Raw genomic sequence first — 13,952 nt, 5'->3', positions numbered from 1 at the left:
CCAATGAAGAATAAATGTGTGCATGTATGGTATGTATCCAGTAGAACAAATGTAGATATTCACTCACATGCATTGTGCTGGAGGGGGAGGGAAGCACTGAAGCAGTGACGGAAGGGTGTCAATGCTACATGTACTGGTATAGTTTTAAGCAACTGAATAAATTCCATCCCCTTTCACTCTTTCTTCACATTTTCCACTTTTTCTTAATTTCTTTTTTTTTTTTCAGGGGAGGCCCAGGATGTGCAACTATCCTTCCCTATCCCCTCATGGTGCCCATCCCCTAATAAAGAGCATGTACATGTATGTACTGTGCATGAGTTGCATAATTGTGGCCGATGTGTATTCTTTAGACCACATGTCAAAGTGTACATGTACATGTACTTTTTTATTTCATAGTGACTCTGGAGTTATTCACATTATGTGGCCTCCCTCCCCCCCCCATCCCAATACTCATCTCATCCGGCAATTGACGTCATCACCTGTACATTCCCAGGTCACTTCATCCATGAAAGCCATTATCGTTCAGAGGATTTATGCTGGTACCCCACCAATAAATTAGAAAAAACACTGAGCTAGGCTACACAGTGTACCGGTATACGTGTACATGTGTATGTACTGGGCCCCCTTGGCACTGATCACACCAGCTAGGGTGACAACACATGTATGAAGTGAATGACGTCAATGGGTATGTGTTGGCATGTGCAAGCCGGATAAGCTCTACTGAGCACACTGACACTATGCAGAGACCTGTTGAGCATACACTGTGTGTATAAACTGTACATGTACAATATACATGTACATGTATGTGAATGAATGAATGAATGAATGAACATATGAATGTTGTCATTCTTTACAATAAGCAAACATGATTCACATTACTTACACATGTAAGTACTGAGTACATGGCCATTAACTTGAGCAACGTTACATAATGTATCATTTTACATTTGATATGTGTCTACTGTACGCACATGCCATGGACACACTGCACAAAAAAGACCTTTTCTTTGGTTGGGAATGTCCAGTTCGAGTTGCGGCAATTTAAGGCCGGTATACTAGTACCAGTACTTCAGGCAAGAGCGAATGTGAAGCGAATTTGTCAGGGAAATGACACACATCATAATGAAACTTGTTGATGTTATAAAATTTGCTTCCCGTTTGCTTTCGCCTAAAGCATGAACGAGGCTTTGAACATTTAACATTTTTCCCACAATTTTGGTCCCTTTACAGTGTTTCAGCATGCTTGAAGTTGAACGAAGGAACAAGTATGAGTGTATACCATACATGCATGGCCTAGATGTATATATGTACTGGTACACAGAGGTACTAGCACAACTTGAACAGACAACTGATGTACATGTGGACATAATTTGCACCAACTCAGTAATTGGTTGGAATTTGTTCTTGACGCTTTGCACAACACCATAGGCAGTAACATTTATATTGTCCTCCAGCACAGGAGATGTTAGTTGCCTGGTTCCTACGGGTACGTACACATGCACATGTACATACAGTACGTGGGTATTAAAACTACATGTTCAACTAGTACTAACCGGTACATACATGTACATGTACAAATGTATGTGTAACAAAAATTCCCCAGTTGTGTACACAACTACATGTATGCACGATCTACCAGAATTAATCTGAAAACTCTGACTGATTTCTATTAAGTACCAGCACATTGGATGTAGATCAAAGAAAATATAAACTGACATCATTACAGAATTTCCAATCGGAAGCCCTTACATTTCTATACATGTAATTCACTTTTCCATTACAAGTACGTTATACACACTGTATTGCATGACAGGATTTTCACACCTAGGCCAATTTTTTATATCAAGTGATTTCTGAAAGTTTTTCTCATTTAACTGCATTTCTCAGACACATTTTTTACCAAGTCTACAGTATACCGGTATCTTTCCCGCAAACAGTCACACATTGGTTTTTTGATTTGGGTTTTTTTTGGCAAAACATGTTCAGCTACTCTATGTACATGTAGCACTTGATGCTTCCAATGTCGTGGCATATTACAATATTACAAAGGCCACACCAATCTGTCATGGCTCTGGATTGATATCTTGCATACATTTACCATGTCCAATGTATGAGTAATTCCTGTGACAGCTTTTCATGAACCACAGCAGACCTGAAACACTGAATACTATAAAACAGACCACTGGTAGTTAAAAGTAGTTTGTTGTTTTCAAGGTTTTTTTCCTATTCTCCATCTACTGTACATGTAGGTTAAGAATCTTACTCGTGTAACAGTCTGCAATTCATAAAACATAAAATAAACATTTCCCTTCCCAATATTTTTTCATGCTACATGTATACAGGGTCAGTGATATATCAAACCTAAGAGTTCATTTTAAATTTAATACTAATAAATGTATAGAGTCATCTATGCAAAATTTCTACAGGAATGTTTCATAATTTCTTCCTCAAGTGTCTGGTACCGGTACATGTACTGGTAGCTTTATGTAATTGATGAGGAAAGAATGCATTTTTATAAAATACACATGTACATGTACTAGCTCGTACAGATATATGTACATGTACCAGTATTCATGAACAGAATTAATTGATTCCAATGTCTATGAAAAGCCATACTGGGTACAAATCTGTGTACATTTCTGATTACCAGTAAATGTACATGCATATCTTTGCAACATCTGTCAATAGAGGGCGACATTGCCTTTTAATGACAACATACTACCGGAATCAGACTTTAAGCCAATGATTCCACTCATGATCATCAAAAGAGGGCAGCAAAACAAATTTTGGGAAAAATATTCTCTCTTCGCTGAAAATGATTCTCAAAATGAAAGAAAAACAAACAAATCTGTCAGTCTTCCGTTAATACTGGTACAATTAATCACAATAAATAAGAAGCTCAATTTCTGCAACATTTCATGTTAAACATGTTGGACTTTTCAGAAACATCAATGCACTTACTGCCTCACACGAATCCTCTCTTTTTACATATAAGGACATGCATGTTACTTGTATACATACAGACCTGTACATGTAAAGCAAAACTGACAAACCTGACCAATCATTATGGGCGTCATGTATGTCCAGCATGTCTGCACAAAAGCTTGATACACTGTATACATGTGTACAATTTGTCCCTATAACTTTTTGGTCTCCATAACGTTTACAGATTTTTCAACACGTGTATAGTCTCCATAACCCAACAACAAATATTGGGGTACGCATAAATGTACATGTACCGTACGTACATGTGCAGTGCACATGTCTTTGGGGCTTAGGTAATTTGGTACCAGTGCAAGTATTTGGTACAAGTGTAAACCATATGAATTTATGTCCCCTTCACAAAAAAGGGGCTACTGGTATTTATGAGCTGTCCCAGTAATCCTGGTATTATCCGGGTATGATCAACCCTACATCATATCACTACCAAATCCCCATTAACAAATTTCAAACTAAAGAGTTATAACAGGTGTCAATAAATGAACTAGGAACACTGTGAACTTCCGCCAAATAAAAGCAGTACAGCCATGACAGTCACATCAGGCCCACACAGTAGCAAGGATTGTAGGTCATCCAAACAATTGTTCCGGATGATTGTTCCGGTGACTCCAACTTCCTGGTTTCTAGTAAAGCAACACTTGCATCATGTGCATTATGCATTCGTGATGAATGTATTCTTTTGAGGTTCAAAACCTTAATCATCACAACTACTGATGTCACCCATTGTGGTCTGTATCTGATGGAGTACAAAAATGCATGAGTACAAGCAAGATGCATTTGGCTTTTCTTAAAGAAATTGTTTTGGGTCTGAACCCATGCGCAAAATATGTTCCAAACTCTCAAAAACTGTACATGTACAAAAATGTAAGCTACCGGTACTCGTAAAGATACACGTACCGGTACTAAACGTTCATGTACTGTATATATGCAGCAGTTGTTTCAAAACATCTACCAAAGTAAAACTCACATCATGGTCCCTTTAAAGCACAAACTGACTGCAAGTAGGTACAAGTACATACATGTACATGCACTGTAGGAGTACATGTACATGTAAATGTATGCATATTGTACACGTACATGTACCGTACGGTGAACAGTATACTGAAAAATTTCCTGGTTCATGAACCTTCCCTCCCCATATACCGGTACTCCCCTCCCCTTTTCCAAAATTCATGTCCCTGATGAAGACCAGAAGGCAGAATTTCTGGCATCTTCCCTCAGATCAGCTCACATGATGGGTGAGCGGAAGGCTGGTGGGAGGGGGGAAGACAGGAAGTTTGAACACTTCTCCCATCACCACTGATTTTCCTCTTCCTTTTGTACATGTGCATGTAAAAGAGAAATATTGCCCATGCTTTCTTGATACAGTATCAGCATATGTACATACACTGTACAGTACCTTTCGCCAAATTTCTTTTGAGATTAAGGTGCACTGTACATGTACATGTGCAAGCACGTATTATATGCCATTCAAGAAAGTACCTCGTATAGCACGTAAATGTTTAACAAAACATTATCACTTTTATTACTGTGCTGGTCTTGTAACATGTTTTCCAGTCTAGGAGGTACATGTACATGTACATTGTAGGTGTAAATGCACACACATACGCACTGGTACATACTGGCCAGGTGGTAGTGTTGTTTCCATCAAAGTTGTTCTGTGCACGGCCAAAAATAATACCTTAATGCCTGAATTTTGTCATGCAGTTTTTGGGCAATAAGAGTTTAAAAGGGAAACTGAAGCTCTTCTGCTCCAGTACGCTTGCTGTACATGTACCCGTACCGGTACATGTACACACTTGTGAAACTGGTAGGGTAGATTGGGCAAAAAAGTGAGTCCAATCAAGCTTTAAGAAACAGTGAAGATTGATGTGACTGTTTCTGATGGATTACTTTTGTTTTGTTAGTGCTTCACATCCAATGAACCTGTGCATATCAGAGGAACATGTATCTAGGAGGGATGTAAATCTGCCAGAGTCTGTAACTTGCCTACACAAACATGTACATGTAGTTCCAAGTACATACATGTAGATGTACATGTATATGTACAGTATCTATACTCCATATGAATTGAACATGGGTTGTTCACATTGTACATGTATGTACCGGTACAACTAGGAATGTTCCAATGCATGTACATATAATGTTATTAAAGCCGTGCCAAGTAACATTCTCATCTTGAAATTTCACGTTACCATAACATGTACACGTATGTTTACGTACTTCCTTCTTGATCTGCCACTGACACGAAGTACAATGTGCATGTTGAAAGCCAACTGGACAGGGCTTGCAGGCAAGCTTGGGTTTAAAAACTGCATGGAAAGTACACATACAGCATGATACACATTGGCTCTACTGAAAATCTCTGAGACTCAAAAGAAGCGAATAATGCATACCCTTACAAAGGTACCATTAACCTTTTTTCCTTCTCGTCTCTCCTTTCTCAAAGAACCCTAACCAAAGGCCAGCCCCAATTTGAATGGTAAGGGCACCTGAGCTTCCATCATTAAAAAATGAAACAACCATCAACCATTTACAGGGTGAATGAACAAAACATGTGGAGAATACTCAAACCATCACCAGTCAACTTACATGTACCATTAGTATGAAATGCATATTGCTCATGTACACTGTGCAGAATTATGAAACAGCAAATTTGCTAAAAAATTAGAACTTAATCAAATACATGTACTTAATGCATAATATATAAGCAGCCAACCATGCAAAGTGAGTACATGTAATTATACTGGTACATAAAAATAGGACAAGAATCCTCACAAGTAGATGTACATGTTCTTGTACACAGTTTCATCTTTGTGAATTTGCTGATTGTTGCAATTCCCTATCATCTGTGATTGAATCATTTTCAAAACTGTAGCATTACATGTACGTGCATGCATAAATACTATTCGTCCTGATAAGCCTCCACATGGAGGGAACAATTTTGTTTTTCCATTTTGTTTTGTTTTGTTTTCCTTTTTTTTATAAATTAGGTTTGTTTGTTTGCTTGTTTGTTTGTTGGTCACATCTGTGCCTTTTTAGAAAGTCACATTTGGTAGTTTGGTGATTGTCACCAGAGTTTTTTTAATGTATGTACCTGTTTTTTTCAAGTTGTATTTTGTTTATTTTGTTTTTATTAACATGTAATTAGAGCCAAAGATAGAGTTGTTTGGACATGACAACCAGGCAATGCAAGCAGTTTTCTCTTATACATGTAAGATCATTAAAAAACCCTCATGAAAAAACATACATGTATGTGAATTCTTCTCTGCAGAGAAAAACTAAACACAAGCCTGCACCTGCCTGAAAGAGATTTGTCATTATTACCGTGTGCAAATTAGCCTACATGCGTGTACATGTACATGTACAAGCATGTGTCCTTGTAGTAAGAGCTAATCAACTGCTTCAAAATAGCTCACCCACAGATGCGCAGCAGTTATTTTGTCCTTCAACCCCCCTCCCCCCACCGCAATGACTACAGTCTCTGAGGAATTACCCGGTACACACGTTGTACGGGTACAAGTGCATGTACATGTACATGTACAATCTTTTTAATTGGTCAACAACATGTGCCCAGCAAACTTAAGCGATACAGAAGGAAGGGGACTTGTATCCATAGCAACTAATTGATGAAGCTTCCACACCCGGAACAGCAATTGTGTTATGCATGTACAGTACATATGACAGGGACACAAACTGCACAGGCTGATCACAGCAGTTACTGTACCAGAAAGTGCAGCAAAATGATGAGCTACTGTAGCTGCATGAGAAGCAGAGCACAAAATCTTTGTGAATTTTTTTGGGAGGACTAAAGGCTAAAGGATGGTATTTCAGTACATGTATTACCCAACAACGTTTTTGTTTTCAATACTGATCAATACAGACTGGTGACCCATAAATATCGTAATACCGGCAAACTCGGTACAGTATATACTTCGAATGTTCCCAGAACCCTTTTAAAATAAAGAAAAACCACCACAAGGTCTTATTTTATTCAATTTTTTGCCCTACAAGTCATCCAGTGCATGTCTGCGTAGTTACTTAACAGCAGAGAGATAAGACTATTGTCCAGCTGGTCTTGGTAACACGAAACTTAAGCAGCTGCCAACCCACCAGCCAAAAGCCTTTGAAGTTTTATTATATCGCAGCTGTCATTCTGTTGTGGTTTTGGTGTAGTTTTTACACATAGCACTTGTTCGATTAGACATGTTAGAAGTCCAAATGTTTTACAAGGGTGTGTTTTGTCACGGTTATTATAACCTAAGAACTTACATGTACATGTACAGTGTACATGTATTCTGTCATTTCCACTACAAGTCTAAGTATGTACATGTACTCGTACAGTACATACATGTAGTTCTCTGTGTTGGGACACTGCAAATACATGGTATAAAAAACTGTTCGAGCCCAGAGAGAGCATACCGGTACATGTATATGTAAAGTTCAACACACTCGATCGTCTTCAATAAGCTACGTGCATGCATGCAGTATACATGTAAAATACCAGTACGTTGTTTGTACGTGTACATGTACTATATGTACACTACGTATACCGGTACATGTATGTAAATGTTGAATGTTTATAGAGTGCCGAAGTGAATACATGTATGTCACACGCACACTTATGTGTAAAAGCGCGCGTACCTGTGCGTGAACCAACACGCCCGCGTACTCCATTCATTTGTATGACATCAACTGGTTCTAAATGACGTCACACTTCAGTATTCTGTTATGAGCAAACTTTAATACTCTTCATACATGTATGTCCCATAAGCATATTGCTGTATACATGTACATGTACATGTATATCTGTGACCATTGGGAAGAGCATGTACTGTACCAGTACTTGTGTACATGTCCCACTTCACCTGTCCAAAAAGTCCTCCTGCAAGTCACTTGAAGCACTTTTAACTGCATACATGTATGTACCAGGGTAACACACAGCACTATTTCATCCGAGGCAAGCTGTCAAGTTCAGGACTGAGTACAGTAATGACCTACATACTAGTACTTGCCAGCTGGCTGATCACATCAGTACATCCATGTACATGTACATACAGTCTCACGGTAACCTTTTTGCTCTATGGTCTCACATCTCATTCTAGTACGCAGTGCATCACAGAAGCAGTACATCACAGATGCAATGCACATGGACAAACACAAATGCCTTTCAATCAACTTTTCAAAAGTGACTTCCTTCCCTTGAGAACTGACGCTCATGTCTGAAGTGGCTTGTAATTGCCTCATCAAGAATGATCAATACAACCATGGAGAAATACTCCATGATTCAACAGAGTCTGCACACAAGCAGCAACATGGAAAATGCACCAAGCATGGTACTGTACAATATGCAGTGAAGTTATCAGGTTTGAGGGAAGTACAAAACAATGTGCCAGAACATGTGTACATAACAGACTTGGACTGTACAGTGCATTTCATTATTACCATGAATAGTGGCTTTTTTATTTTCAAAACTAAACAATACTGACTGATGATTTATTGATACCAAAATATTGGAATTTCAATACCGTGATATTCTTCCTAATGTGCTTGGAAGGTTTTGCCAAACACTTTTGAAACAAAGGAAAACCACTTTATCATTGTATTTCACTCCACTCTTTGTGGTTCAAGTCATCAAGTCTCAAGTATGCATTTTCAGTTACAGCAGAGAGATAAGACGTACATTGTCTAGATCAAATGGGTAACTTGAAACCAAGCAGCTGCCACCCCATCAGCCAAAAGCCTTTGAAGTTTCTCATCCCTGCTGTCATTGCGTTTGCAGCTTTGGTGTAACTTAGTACATAAACAATGTAACTGAATAAAAGACCCAAACAATGTTTTATAGGGTTGTGTTTTGTCATGGTCATAACCCAAGAACTTGTTCTGTCATTTCCATTTCATAGTTTCATGTGTTGAAATATGATTCTTGCCTCAAAACTTTACAATTTTATTTCTACTTTTTATCATTTTATAAAATAAATGTTTAAAAATACAAACCCTGGTATAAGGATTGATTAATGATAATACCATATAAAAAGTGAAGTGGATTTTGCCACATTGACAACAACCTTCACACTGACCTGTAGTTGTTTGCATACCCAGTGAATGTTGGCTTATCACTGCTGCTTTTTGATGATATCCAACTTTGAAGGATACCACAGAATTAGTCAATTATACATTTATCGCAATATTTTTATCAACAATACAATTTAACTGTATAAAAAATAAAACACCATTCAAGCCTAACACTTAAAAGTATCCCATATGTTTGCAATTTACCGCCATTTAGGGTGTAAATTTACATACATGTACATGTACATGTACAGTACATGTATCTACATGTGTATACATGAACCTTGAACATTTTGGCATTTGTGACAACTTCATTTAGAAAAAACACAGGATGACGGATTGCCAAAGTGGACATATATGTAGGCCTACAAGCACATGTATACCCACTAGGTACCGGTACCGTAAAATCACTCAGTGCATGATCAACAGTTACGGTATTGTACAAATAATGTACAGGTACATCTGAGGGAAAGTAATCTTAATTTTATTCAGTTCTATTGAATTTAATTCTGTAACTGGAAGCCATTTTTAAATTTTCATTCCTCCAAATACCAGTGGCCAAATTAGACAAGTGAAATTCAAAAATTACAAACACCTACACTCGGGTACTTTTTCCAATCCCACATTCCAAATATCTTCTTCAAATTTTGAATTGCGCTTTAAACATTGTACACGTACTGTACACATTGGCTTTACTGTACAAACATGTACTTTACCAAGCATGTACTTGTACAGAACCAGCAGCATAAAGAATGTACCGATGCAGTACTTGCAACTCAAACCTTACAATTCCTTTAAAAAAGTCGACAGTACCGTGTAACTTTTAGATGTGGTCAATGACTATCAACAAACACAGACCTGATAAAAATTTTTTTATTATACGTATACATGTAGTTCTCTGCATGTTCATGGTACAAAAACCATGGTTCAGAAGGTTATGCTTACAACACATGTATTGAAGTGAACACTGAATGTAATGTTCTTCAAACATGTCTAAAAAAGTCTTCTTGAAAACAGTAAATCCTGAATTCAAATGTTAGTCCTTCACATCTTCATGTACATGTACATTCTTGTTTTGTCCTTTCAAAAGTGTTCAGTGCACCCTCTCAATGTACATGTACGTATTGGTACGCACATACAAGCACAGGTATACCATACATACATGTACATGTACAGTACATACATGTACATGTACATATACAGTACATGGCATTGGAAACGTGAGGCTAGGCCTCCTACCATGCCTACACATTCAGAGGACCATTTCTTTGTTAGAAAAGTCAGAACTGAAATGGGGAACAAATCGTTATTGGTCTCAATAATGTCTGAATTTCAACACATTTGTACAGGAGTTCCCATACAACCTGTTAACAAGTACATGTACATACATGTACATGTACATTGTATACCTACATGTACATGCACGCATACATGCACATACACTGTACATGTACCGGTACATGTACATGTGCCGTACTTACATGTATGTACATGTAAGTGTGTAAATCAATAAATTGTCTATTTCAAAAGCTACAGAAATATATTATGTGCATGTATTTTTAAAGATGTTGAAACTTCAAACTGTGCCAATGAAACTCCAAATGAATTATTTCGATTTATCTGAGAAGGTTACACAGTTTTGGGTTGTGCTTTTCTGATTGATAATTTTTTTTTTTGGTACAAAATATAAACATGTATTACGTAAAGTTTGTTAGAAGTGAAAGGTGATTGTCTCATCAGTTCAAGTTCTCAAGGTAAGACCATAACCTGTGGACTTCCTGTCTACCGGTTTGCAAGTGCATGTACCGGTACGTACAAACTTGTAAAAGTACATGTACCAATACATTTGCACTTCCTGACATAATGGCTGATGGAGGATGCATAAACCTTTGTTCATGTACAGTACACTGCAACTGAGTTAACACTGTGAATGGGCAATTGGTGAAAACAATTTGCATTCATATTCCCATTTCATATAATGCCATCAAATATTTTCCCACTCGTGAGAAAGGTGTGCAAATATTTTCCTACTTGTGAGAAAGACATGTATTTGTACATGTACATGTACAGTGTGTAAGAGTGTTTTTCCAGTGTGAAAAGCCATAAAATATGTTAATTTACTTGAACACATACATGTATGTACATGTGCGGATGTATCCCAGTATGCAACAGTAAGAAAAGATTAGTATACAGTTCACAAACTTGTACTCAAAGGAATTTATATTTATTTTAATGCCATTTCAAGAATGCACAATCTACTGCCGAGTCATTTACCTGTGGACACTTATAGTTATACATGCAAATTATTGCTGGTACTCTAGCCATGGCATTAACGCTGCCCCTATCGTAGGCGCAGTGACCTTCAATGACTATGCTAATCAACGCAACAATGGCAAAGTTTCTGATGATGGCAATCCAGTGTATTTACGGCCAAATTATTAGTGCATGTACATGTACATTGTACCATGTGTACATGTGCATGCACGTGATACGAATCACTGATTTGTTACCATTACTCATATAAATAGAATAATCAGGTATCGTACCAGTACATGTACAGCTGAAAAATTGAAAAACAAATCAGATGTAACATGTTATGCGTAGTTGAGACCCAGTGTACTGTACATGTACATTGTACATGACAAGTGAATGAAAGGCAGCTGCTATACAATGAACAAATGCAGCAATATGATAATGTAAATGGGTCTCTACATGTACCGGTACGAACACAGGTAGACGTACATGTACATAAAAAACCTGTAATGTGTACATTTATAGTCATTATAGGCACCATCAAAAAAGTCCGCTTTTACAACAACAAAAAAAGAATTACCGGTACATACTGTACATGTACAAATCTGATCGACTCTCTGTCATTATCTACATGGCATGTTCTTCATAAATGGACCAAAATGGAACTCCGGATGTCATTTTTCAAAATTTCTAAAAGAGTGACTTTGATCATATAACTCCAGATTTATAAAAATGTTTATTTGGGAATAATTTGGCATAATATGGACATTTGGTGGACATTCAGTTGGCCACCAGTGCATGACAATCAATGGAGTTGAATTCATTTAAAGTTTTAGTTCAAAGTGTTTGCACAAGAGGACTTCATTTCAAAACTTCTCTCAACAAGGAGAATTCAGTATATTTTTCAACTGATGTGTGTAACAGCTGGGGTAAACAAATTGGCGTTTCATGTGCCCAAACATGTATCAGTACATGCGGATTGCACTGTGGTCCAGTAATTATCACTCAGCACCTTCATTTCTTCCGACAGCTGTACAGTGTATATGTACAATTTTGCACTTTAATACTAGGGCTAATTTATTTTCCCTTTTTATTTTCAATGTAATTTCAATGTCCAATAGTAATTGCTTGGGAATGTTTGAACATGTTCTTTCAGGGATGGCAGTCAGAGAATCATACTGTAGATCTCCAGGGTACCTACATGTACATGTAAAGACAGACTGGGTACACTGTACACATGGGTATCGTACATGTGGCCATCACTGCATTTCCTGTTATAAAGTCAAAACTGAGTTGCAGGGTCCAAAAAATATTCTTAGTGGCTCACAAGTGATGATTAAAATAAGGATAGCAGAGGTTTTGATTAACAAAATAATTAATGTAGCCGTATTGTTTCTTCTCTTTGACTCATTTTTCTGGCCTTCCTTCAAAGAGATGGAAAGCAGGGAACTTTTGAAGAACCGAAAAGCCAGATTTCATGTTTTTTTCTGAAAAAAAAATCAATGGCATTCTTTTTCTTTTTCTAAATGAAGTGTTTTTCCCAAACTAAAGATAGGCATGTCCAACTTTGTTGACACAGAGCAGGTAAGCCCCAACATTTGGTGCAGTGGATAATGTTGGGACACGTGTGTGTTATCACATGAAGAGGTTGTACGCATTCAGTCAAAATATTGGCCTGCATTTTCACATGCCCACACTCAGTCATGTCAGTACACACACACTACACGTACTATACATGTACATACCAGTACAACTGATACACATGTATGTCCTTCATGTATTGTATGTTTTTGTATGAAGGAACTTGTCCTAATATCACACTCAGATACATGTATGCAACAAAGCATGTACATGACAAAACATAGCAAACAGAGCGAAAAATGACCTGGTTTCAACTTCTACATGTACGGTATATGTGCACTGTAGCTCCTGGATTTCTGAGCATAAAAATGAACATACAGTACACAGCTCTACTTATCCCCCTATTTACTTGAAAACAAATGTACAGGTAAAAAAAGCCTACACACAAGCAGTAACAAATGTATTTCAAATTTCCAACTTGCAAAACTGTAGATTAATTAACTAAGCCCTAAGGCATGACCGCTACCGGTACATGTACATTGTACATGTACGGTAATTACTACACCTCAGCGTCAATCTTCACCTTGCCTGGTCAAACTGCAATAAGGTACATGTACATGTACATGTATAGCACAAAACACATCTTTTGTTGAAAGAACTAAAAAATGCACATGTACACTGTACATGTACATGTATGTGCCATATCTGTAAACTGTTAAAAGTTCTCATATCGTACATTACCAGCTGCAAAGAACTGACAATGCTTGAGAATTTTTTCTGCTTCTCAATTTGCTTGTGGACCTCTTTGCATTTATTATTTGACTGCCTTCTTCACTTATGATCAGTAAGTGTACACCATGCGCAAGACAGGACTTCGCAAAAGTACAAAGCCACCCATGGAGGTAGGAAAAAATTTGACAGAACATATAGGCATAGTGTGAGAGAAAGCCACCCTTTTCATCCTTTTCCTGAAGCCATGTCCACTTCCATTTAATTTCCATCTTTGATTCCATAACCTGTAAGCAGTCAGTTCCTTCTTAAAATGT

General features: G+C 37.5%; 1 protein-coding gene across 3 annotated transcripts in view; it reads right to left on the bottom strand.

The window, feature by feature from the left end:
* The window catches only part of LOC110990302 (inositol-trisphosphate 3-kinase B-like), a 51,295-nt gene that overhangs the window by 28,764 nt on the left and 8,579 nt on the right, over positions 1-13,952 (bottom strand). The gene's annotated exons all lie outside the window — the stretch shown is intronic.

The sequence above is a fragment of the Acanthaster planci genome, linkage group LG01, assembly GCF_054643075.1.
Source record: "Acanthaster planci isolate LZ-2023a linkage group LG01, COTS_SCS, whole genome shotgun sequence".
Classification (NCBI taxonomy): domain Eukaryota; kingdom Metazoa; phylum Echinodermata; class Asteroidea; order Valvatida; family Acanthasteridae; genus Acanthaster; species Acanthaster planci.
Note: the sequence above shows the minus strand (reverse complement) of the source record. Positions and strands in the feature narration are given on the sequence as shown.